The 26,813-nt window shown below is 40.5% G+C and overlaps 1 long non-coding RNA gene and 2 other non-coding genes across 3 annotated transcripts in view; 2 read left to right on the forward strand and 1 right to left on the reverse strand.

Moving 5' to 3' along the window:
- Positions 1-26,813, reverse strand: part of LOC139765367 (uncharacterized) — a 191,464-nt gene that overhangs the window by 100,865 nt on the left and 63,786 nt on the right. Inside the window, exon 2 of the long non-coding RNA XR_011716655.1 lies at positions 4,811-4,947. This is a non-coding gene — a long non-coding RNA (uncharacterized lncRNA). The remainder of the gene's footprint in view (positions 1-4,810; positions 4,948-26,813) is intronic.
- Positions 24,708-24,780, forward strand: TRNAF-GAA (transfer RNA phenylalanine (anticodon GAA)). The gene has a single exon. It is a non-coding gene; the product is annotated as a tRNA-Phe (tRNA).
- Positions 25,781-25,852, forward strand: TRNAL-CAA (transfer RNA leucine (anticodon CAA)). The gene has a single exon. It is a non-coding gene; the product is annotated as a tRNA-Leu (tRNA).

Genomic DNA, 26,813 nt, shown 5'->3' on the forward strand with positions numbered 1-26,813 from the left:
GCGAGGTAGCGCTAGGAAGACAACAAAGGCCCCATTCGTTCACACTCAGTCTCTAGCTGTCATGTAATAATGCACTGAAACCACAGCTCCCTTTCCACATCCAGGCCCCACAGAACTTTCCATGGTTTACCCCAGACGCTTCACATGCCCTGGTTCAATCCATTGACAGCACGTCGACCCCGGTATACCACATCGTTCCAATTCACTCTACTCCTTGCACGCCTTTCACCCTCCTGCATGTTCAGGCCCCGATCATATTTAATACATTAAAATTTTGATAAAAATTTTTTCTATACTTTGTCGCTGTCTCCCGCATTAGCAGAGTAGTGCAAGGAAACAGATGAAGGAATGGCTCAACCCACCCACACACACACATGTGTATACATACACGTCCACACATGCAAATATACATACCTATACATCTCAACGTATACATATATATACACACAAACACATACATATATACACATGTACATAATTCATACTGTCTGCCCTTATTCATTCCTGTCGCCACCCCGCCACACATGAAATGGCACCCTCCTCCCCCCACGTGTGCGCGAGGTAACACTAGGAAAAGACAACAAAAGCCACAGTTGCTCACACTCAGTCTCTAGCTGTTATTTATAATGCACCGAAACCACAGCTCCCTTTCCGCATCCAGGCCCCACAGAACTTTCCATGGTTTACCCCAGATGCTTCACATGCCCTGGTTCAATCCACTGACAGCACATCGAACCTGGTATACCACATTGTTACAATTCACTCTATTCCTTGCACACCTTTCACTCTCCTGCATGTTCAGACCCCGATCACTCAAAATCTTTTTCACTCCATCTTTCCACCTCCAATTTGGTCTCCAACTTCTCCTTGTTCCCTCCACCTCTGACACATGAGTCCTCTTGGTCAATCACATTCCTCCCTCATTCTCTCCATGTGACCAAACCATTTCAGAACACCCTCTTCTGCTCACTCAACCACACTCTTTTCATTACCACAAATCTCTCTTACCCTTTCATTACTTACTCGATCAAACCACCTCACACCACATATTGTCCTCAAACATCTCATTTTCAGCATATCCACCCTCCTCCGCACAACTCTATCTATAGCCCATGCCTCGCAACCATATACCATTGTTAGAACCACTATTCCTTCAAACATACCCATTTTTGCTTTCCAAGATAACATTCTCGACTTCCACACATTTTTCAACGCCCCCAGAACTTTCGCCCCCTCCCCCACCCTGTGACTCACTTCCGCTTCCATACTTCCATCGGCTGCCAAATCCACTAACAGATATCTAAAACACTTCACTTCCTCCAGTTTCTCTCCATTCAAACTTGCCTCCCAATTGGCTTGACCCTCAACCCTACTGTACCTGATAACCTTGCTCTTATTCACATTTACTCTCAGCTTTCTTCTATCACACACCTTACCAAACTCAGTCACCAGCTTCTGCACTTTCTTGCCCGAATCAGCCACCAGCGCTGTATCATCAGCGAACAACAACTGACTCACTTCCCAAGCTCTCTCATCCCCAACAGACTGCATACTTACCCCTCTTTCCAAAACTCTTGCATTCACCTCCCTAACAACCCCATCCATAAACAAATTAAAGAACCTTGGAGACATCACGCACCCCTGCCGTAAACCAACATTCACTGAGAACTGATCACTTTCTTCTCTTCCTAATCGTACACATGCCTTACATCCTCGATAAAAACTTTTCACTGCTTCTAACAACTTGCCTCCCACACCATATATTCTTAATACCTTCCACAGAGCATCTCTATCAACTTTTCATATGCCTTCTCCAATCCATAAATACTACATACAAATTTGCTTTTCTAAGTATTTCTGACATAAATTCGTCCAAGCAAACACCTGATCCACACATCCTCTACCTCTACTACTTCTGGAACCACAGTGCCTTTCCCCAATCTGGTGCTCTGTACATGCCTTCACCCTCTTAATCAATAACCTTACATATAATCTACCAGAAATACTCAACAAACTTATACCTCTGTAATTTGAGCACTCACTTTTATCCCCTTTGCCTTTGTACAATGGCACTATGCAAGCATTCCGCCAATCCTCAGGCACCTCACCATGAGTCATACATACATTAAATAACCTTACCAACCAGTCAACAATACAGTCACCCCCTTTTTGATAAATTCCACTGCAATACCATCCAAACCCACTGCCTTGCCAGCTTTCATCTTTTGCAAAGCTTTTACTACCTCTTCTCTATTCACCAAATAATTTTCACTAACCCTCTCACTTTGCACACCACCTCGACCAAATCACCCTATATCTGCCACTCTATCATCAAACACATTTAACAAACCTTCAAAATACTTAATCCATCTCCTCACATCACCACTACTTGATATCACCTCCCCATTAGCCCCCTTCATTGATGTTCCTATTTGTTCCCTTGTCTTTACTTACCTCCTTCCAAAACATCTTTTTATTCTCCCTAAAATTTAATGATATTCTCTCATCCCAACTCTTATTTGCCCTCTTTTTCACTTCTTGCACCTTTCTTTTGACCTCCTGCCTCTTTCTTTTATACATCTCCCACTCATTTGCATTATTTTCCTGCAAAAATCATCCAAATGCCTCTCTCTTCTCTTTCACTTATAATCTTACTTCTTCATCCCACCACTCACTACCCTTTCTAATCTGCCCACCTCCCACACTTATCATGCCACAAGCATCTTTTGCACAAGCCATCACTACTTCCCTAAATACATCCCATTCCTCCCCTTATGTCCTTTGTTCTCACCTTTTTCCATTCTGTACTCAGTCTCTCCTGGTACTTCCTCACACAAGTCTCCTTCCCAAACTCACTAACTCTCACCACTCTCTTCACCCCAACAGTCTCTCTTCTTTTCTGAAAACCTCTACATATCTTCGCCTTTGCCTCCACAAGATAATGATCAGACATCCCTCCAGTTGCACCTCTCAGCACATTAACATCCAAAAGTCTTTCTTTCATATGCCTATCAATTACTACGTAATCCAATAATGCTTTCTGGTCATCTCTCCTACTTACATACATATACTTATGTATATCTCTCTTTTTAAACCAGGTATTCCCTATCACCAGTTCTTTTCCAGCACATAAATCTACAAGCTCTTCACCATTTCCATTTACAACACTGAACACACCATGTACACCAATTATTCCCTCAACTTCCACATTACTCACCTTTGCATTCAAATCACCCATCACTATAATCTGGTCTCATGCATCAAAACTGCCAACACGCTCACTCGGTTGCTCCCAAAACACTTTCCTCTCATGATCTTTCCTCTCATGCCCAGGTGTATATGCACCAATAATCACCCATCTGTCTCCATCCACTTTCAGTTTTACCCATATCAATCTAGAGTTTACTTTCTTACACTCTATCACATACTCCTACCACTCCTGTTTCCGGAGTAGTGTTACTCCTTCCCTTGCTCTTGTCCTCTCACTAACCCCTGACTTTACTCCCAAGACATTCCCAAACCACTCTTACCCTTTACCTTTAAGCTTTGTTTCACTTAGAGCCAAAACATCCAAGTTCCTTTCCTCAAACTACTACCTATCTCTCCTTTTTCCTCATCTTGGTTACATCCACACACACATTTAGACACCCCAATCTGAGCCTTCGAGGAGGCTGAACACTCCCTGCGTGACTCCTTTTTCTGTTTCCCCTTTGGAAAGTTAAAATACAAGGAGGGGAGGGTTTCTAGCTCCCTGCTCCTCGCCCCTTTAATTGCCTTTTACGACACGTGAGGAATGCATGGAAAGTATTCTTTCTCCCCTATCCCCAGGGATGTAATATATCTTTCCAGCCTCTAGGTATTTTCCCTTTAAGATGTGGATAAAGACGCCAAAATTTGATTTTAGTTTTTGTCTTTCTTATTTACTGTTCCTGCTCTATGTTTTGATGCAAAAGAGGCAACACAGTAAATAAATTCTTTGCTTTTTTCAGTCTGGTTAAAATTAGGTTTTTCAACATATTCCAGTCAACTTTCTTTAAAAGACATGATACTCACTTTTCTCATTACTCCCTCCTCTTTAAATTTCGTCATTTTATACAACTTACTTTATTTTTCATACTTTTTATCAAAATTTTAATGTATTAAATATGATGACTTATAAAAGGTTTGTTTTGATAGGACAAGTAATGCAGGCCCATGCCATACACTAAAAACTGATCTATGAACTGAATCCTGATTACATACCGTAAATATGACACAAAATCCAGTTTCCTGTACTTTACATTACTGCAGTTTGAAGCAGTGCTTTTAAAAAATCATTATACATAACTCCATCATAAAAGAAAATAACGATACATGTTTCCACTTTTTAATTAGTTCCTTGACTATGATTACTAATGCATTATTTGCCAAATTGTCTGACCTTCCATGTTCTCCATAATCTTCCCTCCCAGTGATAGAATCTCTTCTCTCATTATAAAATTCATATTCCATTATAAAATTCATATTCCATAAGACCCATCCCATCAAAAAATAATTTTTCCTCTGTCTTTGTCATCCCAGCTTTATCTTTCAACATATTTAGTGTGTGGGTAATCCAAACTACATTCATATAAATTCTGCATAACCAACTTTACAATGTACCTACAAAAGTCAAGGCAAAAATGTTACGAAGAAATGTGTAGGCTTTAGGGCTCTGGTAGTGGGTACCTAAAACAAAACTTTTTTGCTGTAATTTTTTTTTTTTGTACTTTGAACAATTTACCAGAACCCTAAAAAAAGAAATCTAAAACATTATGATAAAGGCACATACCTTGAAGCATTTCCTATCCATTTTTTAGAGGTGTTGTTTATTTCAGATGAATTAACTTGCAGCTGTTTTTTGATCCCCTTATTTTTGTTCCGCATTTCTTTAATAGTTTTGTTGTTGGTGACAACTTTTAATTGCTTCTGAAAAAATTGTGACAGTTAGTTTGGGAATACCATCAAAAGTACAACTAACTCTGGGTAAAGCATATTTATCAATTCTTTTTTTTTTTTTTTTTATACTTTGTCGCTGTCTCCCGCGTTTGCGAGGTAGCGCAAGGAAACAGACGAAAGAAATGGCCCAACCCACCCCCATACACATGTACATACACACGTCCACACACGCAAATATACATACCTACACAGCTTTCCATGGTTTACCCCAGACGCTTCACATGCCTTGATTCACTCCACTGACAGCACGTCAACCCCTGTATACCACATCGCTCCAATTCACTCTATTCCTTGCCCTCCTTACACCCTCCTGCATGTTCAGGCCCCGATCACTCAAAATCTTTTTCACTCCATCTTTCCACCTCCAATTTGGTCTCCCTCTTCTCCTCGTTCCCTCCACCTCCGACACATATATCCTCTTGGTCAATCTTTCCTCACTCATTCTCTCCATGTGCCCAAACCATTTCAAAACACCCTCTTCTGCTCTCTCAACCACGCTCTTTTTATTTCCACACATCTCTCTCACCCTTACGTTACTTACTCGATCAAACCACCTCACACCACACATTGTCCTCAAACATCTCATTTCCAGCACATCCATCCTCCTGCGCACAACTCCATCCACAGCCCACGCCTCGCAACCATACAACATTGTTGGAACCACTATTCCTTCAAACATACCCATTTTTGCTTTCCGAGATAATGTTCTCGACTTCCACACATTTTTCAAGGCTCCCAAAATTTTCGCCCCCTCCCCCACCCTATGATCCACTTCCGCTTCCATGGTTCCATCCGCTGACAGATCCACTCCCAGATATCTAAAACACTTCACTTCCTCCAGTTTTTCTCCATTCAAACTCACCTCCCAATTGACTTGACCCTCAACCCTACTGTACCTAATAACCTTGCTCTTATTCACATTCACTCTTAACTTTCTTCTTCCACACACTTTACCAAACTCAGTCACCAGCTTCTGCAGTTTCTCACATGAATCAGCCACCAGCGCTGTATCATCAGCGAACAACAACTGACTCACTTCCCAAGCTCTCTCATCCCCAACAGACTTCATACTTGCCCCTCTTTCCAGGACTCTTGCATTTACCTCCCTAACAACCCCATCCATAAACAAATTAAACAACCATGGAGACATCACACACCCCTGCCGCAAACCTACATTCACTGAGAACCAATCACTTTCCTCTCTTCCTACACGTACACATGCCTTACATCCTCGATAAAAACTTTTCACTGCTTCTAACAACTTGCCTCCCACACCATATATTCTTAATACCTTCCACAGAGCATCTCTATCAACTCTATCATATGCCTTCTCCAGATCCATAAATGCTACATACAAATCCATTTGCTTTTCTAAGTATTTTTCACATACATTCTTCAAAGCAAACACCTGATCCACACATCCTCTACCACTTCTGAAACCGCACTGCTCTTCCCCAATCTGATGCTCTGTACATGCCTTCACCCTCTCAATCAATACCCTCCCATATAATTTACCAGGAATACTCAACAAACTTATACCTCTGTAATTTGAGCACTCACTCTTATCCCCTTTGCCTTTGTACAATGGCACTATGCACGCATTCCGCCAATCCTCAGGCACCTCACCATGAGTCATACATACATTAAATAACCTTACCAACCAGTCAACAATACAGTCACCCCCTTTTTTAATAAATTCCACTGCAATACCATCCAAACCTGCTGCCTTGCCGGCTTTCATCTTCCGCAAAGCTTTTACTACCTCTTCTCTGTTTACCAAATCAATTTCCCTAACCCTCTCACTTTGCACACCACCTCGACCAAAACACCCTATATCTGCCACTCTGTCATCAGACACATTCAACAAACCTTCAAAATACTCATTCCATCTCCTTCTCACATCACCACTACTTGTTATCACCTCCCCATTTACGCCCTTCACTGAAGTTCCCATTTGCTCCCTTGTCTTACGCACCCTATTTACCTCCTTCCAGAACATCTTTTTATTCTCCCTAAAATTTACTGATAGTCTCTCACCCCAACTCTCATTTGCCCTTTTTTTCACCTCTTGCACCTTTCTCTTGACCTCCTGTCTCTTTCTTTTATACTTCTCCCACTCAATTGCATTTTTTCCCTGCAAAAATCGTCCAAATGCCTCTCTCTTCTCTTTCACTAATACTCTTACTTCTTCATCCCACCACTCACTACCCTTTCTAAACAGCCCACCTCCCACTCTTCTCATGCCACAAGCATCTTTTGCGCAATCCATCACTGATTCCCTAAATACATCCCATTCCTCCCCCACTCCCCTTACTTCCATTGTTCTCACCTTTTTCCATTCTGTACACAGTCTCTCCTGGTACTTCCCCACACAGGTCTCCTTCCCAAGCTCACTTACTCTCACCACCTTCTTCACCCCAACATTCACTCCTCTTTTCTGAAAACCCATACTAATCTTCACCTTAGCCTCCACAAGATAATGATCAGACATCCCTCCAGTTGCACCTCTCAGCACATTAACATCCAAAAGTCTCTCTTTCGCACGCCTGTCAATTAACACGTAATCCAATAACGCTCTCTGGCCATCTCTCCTACTTACATAAGTATACTTATGTATATCTCGCTTTTTAAACCAGGTATTCCCAATCATCAGTCCTTTTTCAGCACATAAATCTACAAGCTCTTCACCATTTCCATTTACAACACTGGACACCCCATGCATACCAATTATTCCCTCAACTGCCACATTACTCACCTTTGCATTCAAATCACCCATCACTATAACCCGGTCTCGTGCATCAAAACCGCTAACACACTCATTCAGCTGCTCCCAAAACACTTGCCTCTCATGATCTTTCTTCTCATGCCCAGGTGCATATGCACCAATAATCACCCACCTCTCTCCATCAACTTTCAATTTTACCCATATTAATCGAGAATTTACTTTCTTACATTCTATCACATACTCCCACAACTCCTGTTTCAGGAGTATTGCTACTCCTTCCCTTGCTCTTGTCCTCTCACTAACCGCTGACTTCACTCCCCAGACATTTCCAAACCACTCTTCCCCTTTACCCTTGAGCTTCGTTTCACTCAGAGCCAAAACATCCAGGTTCCTTTCCTCAAACATACTACCTATCTCTCCTTTTTTCACATCTTGGTTACATCCACACACATTTAGGCACCCCACTCTGAGCCTTCGAGGAGGATGATCACTCCCCGCGTGACTCCTTCTTCTGTTTCCCATTTTAGAAAGTTAATACAAGGAGGGGAGGATTTCCGGCCCCCCGCTCCCGTCCCCTCTAGTCGCTTTCTACGACAATTCATTATCCTTAATAAACATCGCAAATGTTAAAGATGTAGTGCAAGGAAACAGACGAGGAATGGCCCAACCCAAAACATACACATGTATATACATAAACGCCCACACACGCATATATACATGCACATACATTTCAAAGTATACATACATATACACATATATATATATATATATATATATATATATATATATATATATATATATAAACATACATATTCATACTTGGTGCCTTCATCCATTCCCGTCGCCACCCCGACAAATATGAAATAGTGAGGTAGTGCAAGGAAACAGATGCCTTACATGCCTTACATCTTCGATAATAACTTTTCACTGCTTCTAACAACTTGCCTCCCACACCATATATTCTTAATACCTTCCACAGAGCATCTCTATCAACTCTATCATATGCCTTCTCCAGAACCATAAGTGCTACATACAAATCCATTTGCTTTTCTAAATATTTCTCACATACATTCTTCAAAGCAAACACCTGATCCACACATCCTCTACCACTTCTGAAACCACACGGCTCTTCCCCAATCTGATGCTCTGTAAAAGCCTTCACCCTCCCAATCAATACCCTCCCATATAACTTCCCAGGAATACTCAACAAACTTATACCTCTGTTATTTGAGCACTCACTTTTATCCACTTTGCCTTTGAAAAATGGTATTATGCAAGCATTCCACCAATCCTGAGGAACCACACCATGAGTCATACATACATTAAATAACCTTGCCAACCAACATATATATATGTTTCCTTGCACTACCTCCCTAATGCGGGAAACAGCGACAAAGTATAATAAAGGAGAAAGAATACTTCCTACACATTCCTCACGTGTTGTAGAAGGCAACTAAAAAGGACAGAAGCGGGAGGGATAGAAACCCTTCCCCCTCCTTGCATTTAAACTTTCTAAAAGGGGAAACAGAAGAAGGAGTCATGCAGGGAATGCTCATCCTCCTGGAAGGCTCAGATTGGGGTGTCTAAATGTGTGTGGATGTAACCAAGATGAGAAAAAAGGAGAGATAGGTAGTATGTTTCAGGAAAGGAACCTAGATGTTTTGGCATGAGTGAAATGAAGTTCAAGGGTAAAGGGGAAGAGTGATTTGGGAATGTCTTGGGAGTAAAGTCAGGGGTTAGTGAGAGGGCAAGAGCAAGGGATGGAGTAGCACTACCACTGAAACAAGAGTGGTAGGAGTATGTGATAGAGTGTAAGAAAGTAAATTCTAGATTCATATGGGTAAAACTGAAAGTGGATGGAGAGAGATGGGTATTTATTGGTGCATATGCACCAGGGTATGAGAAGAAAGATCATGAGAGGCAAGTGTTTTGGGAGCACCTGAGTGAGTGTGTTAGTAGTTTTGATGCATTAGACTGGGTTATAGAAATGGGCAATTTGAATGCAAAGGTGAGTATTGTAGCAGTTGAGGGAATAATTGGTGTACATGGGGTGTTCAGTGTTGTAAATGGAAATGGTGAAGAGCTTGTAGATCTATGTGCTGAAAAAGGACTGGTGATTGGGAATACCTAGTTTAAAAAGAGAGATATACATAAGTATACCTATGGAAGTATACCTATGTAAGTATACCTATTATCCATGGGAATGGGGGAGAAAGAATACTTCCCACACATTCCTCACGTGTCGTAGAAGGCGACTAAAGGGGACGGGAGCGGGACCAGAAACCCTCCCCTCCTTGTATTTTAACTTTCTAAAAGGGGAAACAGAAGAAGGAGTCACACGGGGAGTGCTCATCCTCCTCGAAGGCTCAGATTGGGGTGTCTAAATGTGTGTGGATGTAACCAAGATGAGAAAAAAGGAGAGATAGGTAGTATGTTTCAGGAAAGGAAACTGGATGTTTTGGCTCTGAGTGAAACGAAGCTCAGGGGTAAAGGGGAAGAGTGGTTTGGGAATGTCTTGGGAGTAAAGTCATTGGTTAGTGAGAGGACAAGAGCAAGGGAAGTAGTAGCACTACTCCTGAAACAGGAGTGGTGGGAGTATGCAATAGAGTGTAAGAAAGTAAACTCTAGATTGATATGGATAAAACTGAAAGTTGACGGAGAGAGATGGGTGATTATTGGTACATATGCACCTGGGCATGAGAATAAAGATCATGAGAGGCAAGTGTTTTGGGAGCAGCTGAGTGAGTGAGTGTGTTAGTGGTTTTGATGCACGAGACCAGGTTATAGTGATGGGTGATTTGAATGCAAAGGTGAGTAATGTGGCAGTTGAGGGAATAATTGGTATACATGGGGTGTTCAGTGTTCTAAATGGAAATGGTGAAGAGCTTGTAGATTTATGTGCTGAAAAAGGACTGGTGATTGGGAATACCTGGTTTAAAAAGAGATATACATAAGTATACGTATGTAAGTAGGAGAGATGGCCAGAGAGTGTTATTGGATTACGTGTTAACGTGCTGAGAGCTGCAACTGGAGGGATGTCTGATCATTATCTTGTGGAGGCGAAGGTGAAGATTTGTAGAGATTTTCAGAAAAGAAGAGAGAACGTTGGGGTGAAGAGAGTGGTGAGAGTAAGTTTCCTTGGGAAGGAGACTTGTGTGAGGAAGTACCAGGAGAGACTGAGTACAGAATGGAAAAAGGTGAGAACAAAGGAGGTAAGGGGAGTGGGGGAGGAATGGGATGCATTTCAGGAAGTAGTGATGGCTTGTGCAAAAGATGCTTGTGGCATGAGAAGCGTGGGAGGTGGGCAGATTAGAAAGGGTAGTGAGTGGTGGGATGAAGAAGTAAGATTATAAGTGAAAGAGAAGAGAGAGGCATTTGGACGATTTTTGCAGGGAAATAATGCAAATGAGTGGGAGATGTGTAAAAGAAAGAGGCAGAAGGTCAAGAGAAAGGTGCAAGAGGTGAAAAAGAGGGCAAATGAGAGTTGGGGTGAGAGAGTATCATTAAATTTTTGGGAGAATAAAAAGATGTTTTGGAAGGAGGTAAATAAAGTTCGTAAGACAAGGGAACAAATGGGAACTTCAGTGAAGGGGGCTAATGGGGAGGTGATAACAAGTAATGGTGATGTCAGGAGGTGGAGTGAGTATTTTGAAGGTTTGTTAAATGTGAGTGGCAGATATAGGATGTTTTGATCGAGGTGGTGTGCAAAGTGAGAGGGTTAGGGAAAATGATTTGGTAAACAGAGAAGAGGTAGTAAAAGGTTTGCGGAAGATAAAGCCGGCAAGGCAGCGGGTTTGGATGGTATTGCAGTGGAATTTATTAAAAAAGGGGGTGACTGTATTGTTGACTGGTTGGTAAGGTTATTTAATGTATGTATGATTTCATGGTGAGGTGCCTGAGGATTGGCGGAATGCTTGCATGGTGCCATTGTACAAAGGCAGAGGGGATAAGAGTGAGTGCTCAAATTACAGAGGTATAAGTTTGTTGAGTATTCCTGGTAAATTATATGGGAAGGTATTGATTGAGAGGATGAGGGCATGTACAGAGCATCAGATTGGGGAAGAGCAGTGTGGTTTCAGATGTGGTAGAGGATGTGTGGATCAAGTGTTTGCTTTGAAGAATGTATGTGAGAAATACTTAGAAAAGCAAATGGATTTGTATGTAGCATTTATGGATCTGGAGAAGGCATATGATGAAGTTGATAGAGATGCTTTGTGAAAGGTATTAAGAATATATGGTGTGGGAGGCAAGTTCTTAGAAGCAGTGAAAAGATTTTACCGAGGATGTAAGTCATGTGTATGTGTAGGAAGAGAGAAAAGAGATTGGTTCTCAGTGAATGTAGGTTTGCGGCAGGTGTGTGTGATGTCTCCATGGTTGTTTAATTTGTTTATGGATGGGGTTGTTAGGGAGGTGAATGCAAGAGTTTTGGAAAGAGGGGCAAGTATGAAGTCTGTTGGGGATGAGAGAGCTTGGGAAGTGAGTCAGTTGTTGTTCGCTGATGATACAGCGCTGGTGGCTGATTCATGTGAGAAAGTGCAGAAGCTGGTGACTGAGTTTGGTAAAGTGTGTGAAAGAAGAATGTTGAGAGTAAATGTGAATAAGAGCAAGGTTATCAGGTACAGTAGGGTTGAGGATCAAGTCAATCGGGAGGTAAGTTTGAATGGAGAAAAACTGGAGGAAGTGTTTTAGATATCTGGAAGTGGATTTCGCAGTGGATGGAACCATGGAAGCGGAAGTGAATCATAGGGTGGGGGAGGGGGCGAAAATCCTGGAAGCCATGAAGAATGTGTGGAAGTCGAGAACATTATCTTGGAAAGCAAAAATGGGTATGTTTGAAGGAATAGTGGTTCCAACAATGTTGTATGGTTGTGAGGCATGGGTTATGGATAGAGTTGTGCACAGGAGGGTGGATGTGCTGGAAATGAGATGTTTGAGGACAATATGTGGTGTGAGATGGTTTGATCGAGTAAGTAATGTTAGGGTAAGAGAGATGTGTGATGAAAAAAAAGAGTGTGGTTGAGAGAGCAGAAGAGGGTGTTTTCAAATGGTTTGGTCACATGGAGAGAATGAGTGAAGAAAGACTGACCAAGAGGATATATGTGTCAGAGGTGGAGGGAACAAGGAGAAGTGGGAGACCAAATTGGAGGTGGAAAGATGGAGTGAAAAAGATTTTAAGTGATAAGGGCCTGAACTTGCAGGAGGGTGAAAGGCGTGCAAGGAATAGAGTGAATTGGAACGATGTGGTATACTGGGGTCGACATGCTGTCAATGGATTGAACCAGGGCATGTGAAGCGTCTCGGGTAAACCATGGAATGTTTTGTGGGGCCTGGATGTGGAAAGGGAGCTGTGGTTTCGGTACATTATTACATGACAGCTAGAGACTGAGTGTGAACGAATGGGGCCTTTGTTGTCTTTCCTAGCACTACCTCGTACACATGAGGTGGGAGGGGGTTGGTTATTCCACGTGTGGCGAGATGGCGATGGGAATGAATAAAGGCAGACAGTATAAAACATGTACATGTGTATATATGTATATGTCTGTGTGTATATATATGTATACATTGAGATGTATCGGTATGTATATTTGCGTGTGTGGACGTGTATGTATATACATGTGTATGTGGATGGGTTGGGTCATTCTTTCGTCTGTTTCCTTGCACTACCTCGCTATATATATATATATTTATACTTTTTTTTTTTTTTAATACTTTGTCACTGTCTCCCGCGTTTGCGAGGTAGCGCAAGGAAACAGACGAAAGAAATGGCCCAACCCCCCCCCATACACATGTATATACATACGTCCACACACGCAAATATACATACCTACACAGCTTTCAATGGTTTACCCCAGACGCTTCACATGTCTTGATTCAATCCACTGACAGCACGTCAACCCCGGTATACCACATTGCTCCAATTCACTCTATTCCTTGCCCTCCTTTCACCCTCCTGCAAGTTCAGGCCCCGATCACACAAAATCTTTTTCACTCCATCTTTCCACCTCCAATTTGGTCTCCCTCTTCTCCTCGTTCCCTCCACCTCCGACACATATATCCTCTTGGTCAACCTTTTCTCACTCATTCTCTCCATGTGCCCAAACCATTTCAAAACACCCTCTTCTGCTCTCTCAACCACGCTCTTTTTATTTCCACACATCTCTCTCACCCTTACGTTACTTACTCGATCAAACCACCTCACACCACACATTGTCCTCAGACATCTCATTTCCAGCACATCCATCCTCCTGCGCACAACTCTATCCATAGCCCACGCCTCGCAACCATACAACATTGTTGGAACCACTATTCCTTCAAACATACCCATTTTTGCTTTCCGAGATAATGTTCTCGACTTCCACACATTCTTCAAGGCCCCCAGAATTTTCGCCCCCTCCCCCACCCTATGATCCACTTTCGCTTCCATGGTTCCATCCGCTGCCAGATCCACTCCCAGATATCTAAAACACTTCACTTCCTCCAGTTTTTCTCCATTCAAACTCACCTCCCAATTGACTTGACCCTCAACCCTACTGTACCTAATAACCTTGCTCTTATTCACATTTACTCTTAACTTTCTTCTTCCACACACTTTACCAAACTCAGTCACCAGCTTCTGCAGTTTCTCACATGAATCAGCCACCAGCGCTGTATCATCAGCGAACAACAACTGACTCACTTCCCAAGCTCTCTCATCCCCAACAGACTTCATACTTGCCCCTCTTTCCAAAACTCTTGCATTTACCTCCCTAACAACCCCATCCATAAACAAATTAAACAACCATGGAGACATCACACACCCCTGCCGCAAACCTACATTCACTGAGAACCAATCACTTTCCTCTCTTCCTACACGTACACATGCCTTACATCCTTGATAAAAACTTTTCACTGCTTCTAACAACTTTCCTCCCACACCATATATTCTTAATACCTTCCACAGAGCATCTCTATCAACTCTATCATATGCCTTCTCCAGATCCATAAATGCTACATACAAATCCATTTGCTTTTCTAAGTATTTCTCACATACATTCTTCAAAGCGAACACCTGATCCACACATCCTCTACCACTTCTAAAACCACACTGCTCTTCCCCAATCTGATGCTCTGTACATGCCTTCACCCTCTCAATCAATACCCTCCCATATAATTTACCAGGAATACTCAACAAACTTATACCTCTGTAATTTGAGCACTCACTCTTATCCCCTTTGCCTTTGTACAATGGCACTATGCACGCATTCCGCCAATCCTCAGGCACCTCACCATGAGTCATACATACATTAAATAACCTTACCAACCAGTCAACAATACAGTCACCCCCTTTTTTAATAAATTCCACTGCAATACCATCCAAACCTGCTGCCTTGCCGGCTTTCATCTTCCGCAAAGCTTTCACTACCTCTTCTCTGTTTACCAAATCATTTTCCCTAACCCTCTCACTTTGCACACCACCTCAACCAAAACACCCTATATCTGCCACTCTATCATCAAACACATTCAACAAACCTTCAAAATACTCACTCCATCTCCTTCTCACATCACCACTACTTGTTATCACCTCCCCATTTGCGCCCTTCACTGAAGTTCCCATTTGCTCCCTTGTCTTACGCACTTTATTTACCGCCTTCCAGAACATCTTTTTATTCTCCCTAAAATTTAATGATACTCTCTCACCCCAACTCTCATTTGCCCTTTTTTTCACCTCTTGCACCTTTCTCTTGACCTCCTGTCTCTTTCTTTTATACATCTCCCACTCAATTGCATTTTTTCCCTGAAAAAATCGTCCAAATGCCTCTCTCTTCTCTTTCACTAATACTCTTACTTCTTCATCCCACCACTCACTACCCTTTCTAATCAACACACCTCCCACTCTTCTCATGCCACAAGCATCTTTTGCGCAATCCATCACTGATTCCCTAAATACATCCCATTCCTCCCCCACTCCCCTTACTTCCATTGTTCTCACCTTTTTCCATTCTGTACTCAGTCTCTCCTGGTACTTCCTCACACAGGTCTCCTTCCCAAGCTCACTTACTCTCACCACCCTCTTCACCCCAACATTCACTCTTCTTTTCTGAAAACCCATACAAATCTTCACCTTAGCCTCCACAAGATAATGATCAGACATCCCTCCAGTTGCACCTCTCAGCACATTAACATCCAAAAGTCTCTCTTTCGCACGCCTGTCAATTAACACGTAATCCAATAACGCTCTCTGGCCATCTCTCCTACTTACATAAGTATACTTATGTATATCTCGCTTTTTAAACCAGGTATTCCCAATCATCAGTCCTTTTTCAGCACATAAATCTACAAGCTCTTCACCATTTCCATTTACAACACTGAACACCCCATGTATACCAATTATTCCCTCAACTGCCACATTACTCACCTTTGCATTCAAATCACCCATCACTATAACCCGGTCTCGTGCATCAAAACCACTAACACACTCATTCAGCTGCTCCCAAAACACTTGCCTCTCATGATCTTTCTTCTCATGCCCAGGTGCATATGCACCAATAATCACCCACCTCTCTCCATCAACTTTCAGTTTTACCCATATTAATCGAGAATTTACTTTCTTACATTCTATCACATACTCCCACAACTCCTGTTTCAGGAGTATTGCTACTCCTTCCCTTGCTCTTGTCCTCTCACTAACGCCTGACTTTACTCCCCAGACATTCCCAAACCACTCTTACCCTTTACCCTTGAGCTTCGTTTCACTCAGAGCCAAAACATCCAGGTTCCTTTCCTCAAACATACTACCTATCTCTCCTTTTTTCACATCTTGGTTACATCCACACACATTTAGGCACCCCACTCTGAGCCTTCGAGGAGGATGAGCACTCCCCCGTGACTCCTTCTTCTGTTTCCCATTTTAGAAAGTTAATACAAGGAGGGGAGGATTTCTGGCCCCCCCGCTCCCGTCCCCTCTAGTCACTTTCTATGACACGCGAGGAATACGTGGGAAGTATTCTTTCACCCCTATCCCCAGGGATAATATATATATATATATATATATATATATATATATATATATATATATATATATATATATATATATATACACATACACACACATACACATACATACGCACATATACACACACACACACATACATATATATACATATGAAAAATGTAAGAAACAATTTAGAAAACTGAAACTTCTAGCTTGAAATGAATGAAAAAATGAATGTCACATAATGGTTCAACCTCTGGCTATGGAAAAAGGAAATGTATAATTTATTTACACAAACGTCAATAGCAGTTCTCATCAATTTAACCACTGTATCAATAAGCTTCAATGTCTAAGCTACATTTTTCTCCAATTTCACTATTTTCTTGTCAAAACACCATGTATGAAAACTATCACTCCAGTAACACAACTATAAACATTTACTTCCCCTTTAAAAAAAATAATAATATATATATATATATATATATATATATATATTTTTTTTTTTTTTTAAAACTATTCGCCATTTCCCGCGTTAGCGAGGTAGCGTTAAGAACAGAGAACTGGGCCATTGAGGGATATATATATATATATATATATATATATATATATATATATATATATATAAAGGTAATGAAAATTTTTCCAGATCAGCATAACCCTTCCTACTATGTTTGTTTGGTTTTCACACGTCCTTTTGATTTCCGAGTGTTCCCATAATATTTTCATCATCCCACATCTTTCTAGGCCATCATAGCTGTTCCCATTACCTGGCATAATTAGGGAAGGTTTTCATGAGGAAAATTTTGCCTGAAACATAACCCCTCACATAATATGGGTCTCAGTGATTCATATAACAACACAGCTAGAATGACAGGTCTCCAGAAGCATAACCTCATCATTATTTAAGGGCCTTGATAATAAAGATGTGGAACATTTTTGACGAGTTCTTATGAAGTGGCAACCTGGGACTCCTTCATGTCCCTTTAAGTCTGGCTCTTTTAATTTTCATCCATGCCCTCATCAATTAGTTCATCACTATGAGTGCAAAGAGCAAAAAAATGTTAAACCTAAGGACTTTTATGTAATTCTACAAACATCAAACCATAAATACTTTTTCCCCACATTTATATCCTTGTTTCTTCAAAAATATGTCAAATATGGAAAATTTATGGTTTTGCCTTGATTCAAAAAATTTTAAAAAAAGGTCATTACTATTTTTGCATCTGAAATTAATTCTGCAGCCAAAGGGTCAAAATATTTTTCTCATTCTAGAATATGAACTAGTGGCTTTTCTTGTACAGAGGTTAGTATAAAACGTTAGTACATTTTCATACTTTAATTTGAGTTTCTAGAAATGAGATTTCATTGTTTTTTTGGATTATAATAATTCCAAAACACTAATAATGCTAAATAAAAAAAATTAACACAAACATTAAGAATTTACTGTTGCAGTAGTAACAATTTCACTCTTTTTAGTACTAAAGATCCAACTTTTGATTAGTAATTGCCTTATTGTTTTTTGAGGAGGACACCATTGGCAGGCTTCTTAATTGCACAAGCAGTATCCACAAGACTTGTTCAAGCTGTGTATATGAATGAAAACACTTTTACATACAGAAACTAACACCATGAATAGTCACTGAAAGAGCCTCATGTTAGCACATCTCAGGAGTATCTGTTCTTCACTTTATTGCACACACCCATGTGCTTATGCATATAAGCATTTTGAAGATTGCAGTTGCAAAGCACCCACATCAGTCGATTTAATTTTCATAAGAGTATGAACATTTTTCTTTACGGTCTTATGCTGTACACCATCAGATTTAGGATGCTTTGACTACATTTTTGCCCATAAAGTACAAATTGATTTTTGTGACAGCAGATATATATATATATATATATATATATATATATATATATATATATAAATGAAAGTTTATCCCTGGGGATAGGGGAGAAAGAATACTTCCCACGTATTCCCTGCGTGTCGTAGAAGGCGACTAAAAGGGGAGGGAGCGGGTGGCTGGAAATCCTCCCCTCTCGTTTTTTTTTTAATTTTCCAAAAGAAGGAACAGAGAAGGGGGCCAGGTGAGGATTTTCCCTCTAAGGCCCAGTCCTCTGTTCTTAATGCTACCTCGCAAATGCGGGAAATGGCGAATCGTATGAAAAAAAAAAAAATATATATATATATATATATATATATATTTTTTTTTTTTTTTTTTTTTATACTTTGTCGCTGTCTCCCGCGTTTGCGAGGTAGCGCAAGGAAACAGACGAAAGAAATGGCCCAACCCCCCCCCCATACACATATACATACACACGTCCACACACGCAAATATACATACCTACACAGCTTTCCATGGTTTACCCCAGACGCTTCACATGCCTTGCTTCAATCCACTGACAGCACGTCAACCCCTGTATACCACATGACTCCAATTCACTCTATTTCTTGCCCTCCTTTCACCCTCCTGCATGTTCAGGCCCCGATCACACAAAATCTTTTTCACTCCATCTTTCCACCTCCAATTTGGTCTCCCTCTTCTCCTCGTTCCCTCCACCTCCGACACATATATCCTCTTGGTCAATCTCTCCTCACTCATTCTCTCCATGTGCCCAAACCATTTCAAAACACCCTCTTCTGCTCTCTCAACCACGCTCTTTTTATTTCCACACATCTCTCTCACCCTTACGTTACTTACTCGATCAAACCACCTCACACCACACATTGTCCTCAAACATCTCATTCCCAGCACATCCATCCTCCTGCGCACATCTCTATCCATAGCCCACGCCTCGCAACCATACAACATTGTTGGAACCACTATTCCCTCAAACATACCCATTTTTGCTTTCCGAGATAATGTTCTCGACTTCCACACATTTTTCAAGGCTCCCAAAATTTTCGCCCCCTCCCCCACCCTATGATCCACTTCCGCTTCCATGGTTCCATCCGCTGACAGATCCACTCCCAAATATCTAAAACACTTCACTTCCTCCAGTTTTTCTCCATTCAAACTCACCTCCCAATTGACTTGACCCTCACCCCTACTGTACCTAATAACCTTGCTCTTATTCACATTTACTCTCAACTTTCTTCTTCCACACACTTTACCAAACTCAGTCACCAGCTTCTGCAGTTTCTCACATGAATCAGCCACCAGCGCTGTATCATCAGCGAACAACAACTGACTCACTTCCCAAGCTCTCTCATCCCCAACAGACTTCATACTTGCCCCTCTTTCCAGGACTCTTGCATTTACCTCCCTTACAACCCCATCCATAAACAAATTAAACAACCATGGAGACATCACACACCCCTGCCGCAAACCTACATTCACTGAGAACCAATCACTTTCCTCTCTTCCTACACGTACACATGCCTTACATCCTCGATAAAAACTTTTCACTGCTTCTAACAACTTGCCTCCCACACCATATATTCTTAATACCTTCCACAGAGCATCTCTATCAACTCTATCATATGCCTTCTCCAGATCCATAAATGCTACATACAAATCCATTTGCTTTTCTAAGTATTTCTCACATACATTCTTCAAAGCAAACACCTGATCCACACATCCTCTACCACTTCTGAAACCGCACTGCTCTTCCCCAATCTGATGCTCTGTACATGCCTTCACCCTCTCAATCAATACCCTCCCATATAATTTACCAGGAATACTCAACAAACTTATACCTCTGTAATTTGAGCACTCACTCTTATCCCCTTTGCCTTTGTACAATGGCACTATGCACGCATTCCGCCAATCCTCAGGCACCTCACCATGAGTCATACATACATTAAATAACCTTACCAACCAGTCAACAATACAGTCACCCCCTTTCTTAATAAATTCCACTGCAATACCATCCAAACCTGCTGCCTTGCCGGCTTTCATCTTCCGCAAAGCTTTTACTACCTCTTCTCTGTTTACCAAATCATTTTCCCTAACCCTCTCACTTTGCACACCACCTCGACCAAAACACCCTATATCTGCCACTCTGTCATCAGACACATTCAACAAACCTTCAAAATACTCATTCCATCTCCTTCTCACATCACCGCTACTTGTTATCACCTCCCCATTTACGCCCTTCACTGAAGTTCCCATTTGCTCCCTTGTCTTACGCACCCTATTTACCTCCTTCCAGAACATCTTTTTATTCTCCCTAAAATTTACTGATAGTCTCTCACCCCAACTCTCATTTGCCCTTTTTTTCACCTCTTGCACCTTTCTCTTGACCTCCTGTCTCTTTCTTTTATACTTCTCCCACTCAATTGCATTTTTTCCCTGCAAAAATCGTCCAAATGCCTCTCTCTTCTCTTTCACTAATACTCTTACTTCTTCATCCCACCACTCACTACCCTTTCTAAACAGCCCACCTCCCACTCTTCTCATGCCACAAGCATCTTTTGCGCAATCCATCACTGATTCCCTAAATACATCCCATTCCTCCCCCACTCCCCTTACTTCCATTGTTCTCACCTTTTTCCATTCTGTACACAGTCTCTCCTGTAACTTCCCCACACAGGTCTCCTTCCCAAGCTCACTTACTCTCACCACCTTCTTCACCCCAACATTCACTCCTCTTTTCTGAAAACCCATACTAATCTTCACCTTAGCCTCCACAAGATAATGATCAGACATCCCTCCAGTTGCACCTCTCAGCACATTAACATCCAAAAGTCTCTCTTTCGCACGCCTGTCAATTAACACGTAATCCAATAACGCTCTCTGGCCATCTCTCCTACTTACATAAGTATACTTATGTATATCTCGCTTTTTAAACCAGGTATTCCCAATCATCAGTCCTTTTTCAGCACATAAATCTACAAGCTCTTCACCATTTCCATTTACAACACTGAACACCCCATGCATACCAATTATTCCCTCAACTGCCACATTACTCACCTTTGCATTCAAATCACCCATCACTATAACCCGGTCTCGTGCATCAAAACCGCTAACACACTCATTTAGCTGCTCCCAAAACACTTGCCTCTCATGATCTTTCTTCTCATGCCCAGGTGCATATGCACCAATAATCACCCACCTCTCTCCATCAACTTTCAATTTTACCCATATTAATCGAGAATTATATATATATATATATATATATATATATATATATATATATATATATATATATATATATATATATATATATATATGAAGAAAAACTGGAGGAAGTGAAGTGTTTTAGATATCTGGATGTGGATTTGGCAGCGGATGGAACCATGGAAGCGGAAGTGAATCATAGGGTGGGGGAGGGGGCGAAAGTACTAGGAGCGTTGAAGGATGTGTGGAAGTCGATAACATTATCTCGGAAAGCAAAAATGGGTATGTTTGAGGAAATAATGGTTCCAACAATGTTATATGATTGCGAGGCGTGGGCTATGGATAGAGTTGTGCTGAGGAGGGTGGATGTGCTGGAAATGAGATGTCTGTGGACAATATGTGGTGTGAGGTGGTTTGATCGAGTAAGTAATAATAATGTAAGAGAAATGTGTGATAATAAAAAGAGTGTGGTTGAGAGAGTAGAAGATGGTGTTTTGAAATGGTTCGGTCACATGGACAGAATGAGTGAGGAAAGATTAACCAAGAAAATATATGTGTCAGAAGTTGAGGGAACGAGGGGAAGTGGAAGACCAAATTGGAGATGTAAAGATGGAGTGAAAAAGATTTTGAGTGATCAGGGCCTGAACATGCAGGAGAGTGAAAGGCCTGGAAGGAATAGAGTGAATTGGAATGACGTGGTATACCAGACGTGCTGTCAATGGATTGAACCAGGGCATGTGAAGCGTCTGGAGTAATCCATGGAAAGTTTTGTGGGGCCTGGATGTGGAAAGGGAGCTGTGGTTTCGGTGCATTATACATGACAGCTAGAGATTGAGTGTGAACGAATAAGTCCTTCATTGTCTTTTCCTTGCGCTACCTCGCGCACAAGCGGGGAAGGGGCTTTTCATTTCATGTGTGGTAGGGTAGCGATGGGAATGAATAAGGGCAGACAGTATGAATTATGTACTTGTGTATACATGTATATGTCTGTGTGTGTATATATATATGTATACACATACACATACATATGACTACTGTATGTGTGTATGTAAGTCACAGTACCGCACACTTCCCTGCTACTCTGTCAATATGATAATCTAAGTATAGTTCAGCATAAAACTGCTCTGCTATGATGCCAGCAGTGGCAGATAAATCTATATTCTCAATGAAGTGCAAAAAAGGGCTCTGGGACTATTCCCTCGCTACTTAAGAATCACATATTTCTTTGTGAATATTGATTCATCATGTGAAACCACAAACATGAATAACATAGCTCTGAAAGTTTTAAACTGCTACAAGAACTTTCACAACATTACTAACAAGTGATTTATTTTAGTCTAACCTTGGAATAGTAAGGGCTGTTGGTCTGAACAAGAGGGTTGAGATTGCAGGCTCTGCTGACTTATCTGAGGAGGGATTGGCAGTGTCTACAAATTATGATGCCTCCTGTTCAAGCACCTGTATGCTCAAGTGTAATCCTTCTCCATCATTTGCTGCAACTTCTTAATGCACTTCATTTTGAATTAAGCAAGCAAGGGTTCAGGCCAGCATTCATCAAACTGAAAATTAAACCGATTATATTTGCCCTTGTCAACTACATAGTTGCACAACAAACTGTATGTCATATCAATTCTCTTAAATATAAGCTTAAAAAATAATTGTGGACCTTGTGTAGGTACAAATTATGTGCCTTAAGGAAAGCATCATGTGTTGTGCTGCAAGTCTTAATAGCTATATCCATCAATGTGGCTGTCGTACCATAGTACCACAATGAAATAAACACAAGCCAAATATTACCAGAAAACATACAGAAAATTATTCATTGAATAGTTATACCTAAAGAAATATTTCATACAGATGCAAGGAAATAAAAAATGGCTCAATTCAATTCTTGAAACCAAAATGGAAGAAAAGCTTGGGAATTGTTTTCCATCTTGTACAACAATCTTAGGTCATCTTGGGGCTCATCATCCAGGACACTCCTTCCAAATTACAATCTGGAAACACTATCCAAATAAATAACCTCAACTGTCAAATTTAGATAGGCTAAACATTCATTCCAAATATCAAGGTCAAACCCATTACGAAATAGAACAACTTTTCAGCTTGACCTTTTATTGCAGACATTATCTGAAGAAGTAATGTGTGTGTGTGTAACTTTACAGAGATGCACACGTGTCTTGTTTCTCTGAAAAAACATATAAAAAGATCTTATCAGGAACGTATGGAAGGCTGGAGGGCCCCAGGAACCAGCCATAGTTTAGGGGTTTATGATATCCAATTGTGGCTAGTTGTCAGCCAGTCTATGTGGTGGTGATAATCTATGGCCAGGACCATAAAACATCAAGACGCCATTGGTAAATACTACCTCGACTTTACTGGAAATATCACATAATGTTGACCTCACACTTTATGAACCTCTCCATTAACTACCATTTCTCAAGGAAACAATATCTGAAAGACAAGTTTTACTCAACAAACAAAACAAATATTTAAAACAACTGACACACAGATGAATGTATAATAATAATAATAAAGGCAGTAATTTTCAGTATGTGTCGTCGACCCAGTAATGGCTGACCTGTACCATATTTCGCTCTTCCGCTTCAGCTACACATCTTGACCTATAACAAATCTAAATCATTATTATATTATAATTTTATTTAATATTACACTATTCTTATGTTAATATTTCGTCTAACAAACACATACCCAAACTGTAGAAGTATCAGAAGAGCAATTTCCGGGGTGAACAAGCGGGAAGGTATGATCATATGATCTTGCCATACACCATCATGATATATGGCCAATTCCCTCACCTTTCTGCTACATCACATGACCTACTTCATCATCATCACACCACCAAACTGCTACAAACTACACCACATCACCTACGTCATCATCACACCACAACACAACAAAATACTTTTGGGTAGGATAAATACCCCCCCAAATTTTTTATATAATTGAGGCCCGGGTAGCTCAGTCGGGAGAGCGCTCGACTGAAGATCGAGAGGTCCCTGGTTCAATCCCTGGTCCGGGCAAACTTTTTTTTTTAGTTTTTTCATGTTTTTATATCTGTACAACATTTAGCCTATTTATCCATTATAATTTACATATTAACAAACCATTGTGGTTTGTGACATTATCTGAAATCGTTATTATACTGTGCTCTCATTTCCTTCTTGTGTTTACTTTAGTTAACCCAAAAAACATACATTTGAAGGCCTTCTTATATCGTGAAATTTGTCATATAGAAACATTTATTTATACATGAAATATGTTAATACTGTTCCGTACTATTGTAATGTACAAGATGATAATATTTGTAAGTGAATAATTAGTTGTAATGGAGCGTTATTGTAGGAAAGTTTCGAGATGTGTTGACCAACAAATGTACACAATGCTACGGCTGTTGCCATCCAGAGAGAACGGATGCCCATCGGTTGGTCGAGATACTTCCAAACTTTCCTACAATAACGCTCCATTACAACTAATTATTCACATACAAGCATTATCATCTTGTACATTACAAAATTACGAAACAGAATTAACATATTTCATGTAGAAATAAATGTTTCTACATCACAAAATTCAACATATAAGAACGTATTCAAATGTATGTTTTTTGGGCAAACTCAACTAAATACATAACAAACTATGAGCACAATATTTACATATATCATACAAACCTCCAACAGTCACGATCGAACCCGGGACCCATGTGCAACAGGCGGGAGCGTTACCGCTAGGATATGATGGCCCCTAATAGGGAAATGACTATTGGAATACTATGTACTCGATTACCTTTCATCTCACCTTGGTGATCAACTGGATCTACACCGGTTATTTCCCATCAGGCTCATATATATATATATATATATATATATATATATATATATATATATATATATATATATATATATATATATATAAATCCCATCCAGCACTTTCTAAGACCAGGAGCAGACGGAAGAGCCAAACAAGAAAATGTCGGGATTTTCTAGCAATTCAAATAGAAGATTTTTTTTGTATTATATTACCGCCTGGTTAGCTCAGTGGCAGAGCGTGAGCCTCAAAAGCTCAAGGTCGTGAGTTCGATTCTCACACCAGGCAAACTTTTTTTTTTAGTTTTTTCATGTTTTTATATCTGTACAACATTTAGCCTATTTATCCATTATAATTTACATATTAACAAACCATTGTGGTTTGTGACATTATCTGAAATCGTTATTATACTGTGCTCTCATTTCCTTCTTGTGTTTACTTTAGTTAACCCAAAAAACATACATTTGAAGGCCTTCTTATATCGTGAAATTTGTCATATAGAAACATTTATTTATACATGAAATATGTTAATACTGTTCCGTACTATTGTAATGTACAAGATGATAATATTTGTAAGTGAATAATTAGTTGTAATGGAGCGTTATTGTAGGAAAGTTTCGAGATGTGTTGACCAACAAATGTACACAATGCTACGGCTGTTGCCATCCAGAGAGAACGGATGCCCATCGGTTGGTCGAGATACTTCCAAACTTTCCTACAATAACGCTCCATTACAACTAATTATTCACATACAAATATTATCATCTTGTACATTACAAAATTACGAAACAGAATTAACATATTTCATGTAGAAATAAATGTTTCTACATCACAAAATTCAACATATAAGAACGTATTCAAATGTATGTTTTTTGGGCAAACTCAACTAAATACATGAACAAACTATGAGCACAATATTTACATATATCATACAAACCTCCAACAGTCACGATCGAACCCGGGACCCATGTGCAACAGGCGGGAGCGTTACCGCTAGGATATGATGGCCCCTAATAGGGAAATGACTATTGGAATACTATGTACTCGAATACCCTTCATCTCACCTTGGTGATCAACTGGATCTACACCGGTTATTTCCCATCAGGCTCATATATATATATATATATATATATATATATATATATATATATATATATATATATATATATATATATATATAAACCCATCCAGCACTTTCTAAGACCAGGAGCAGACGGAAGAGCCAAACAAGAAAATGTCGGGATTTTCT

This window comes from Panulirus ornatus, chromosome 54, assembly GCF_036320965.1.
Source record: "Panulirus ornatus isolate Po-2019 chromosome 54, ASM3632096v1, whole genome shotgun sequence".
Classification (NCBI taxonomy): Eukaryota; Metazoa; Arthropoda; class Malacostraca; order Decapoda; family Palinuridae; genus Panulirus; species Panulirus ornatus.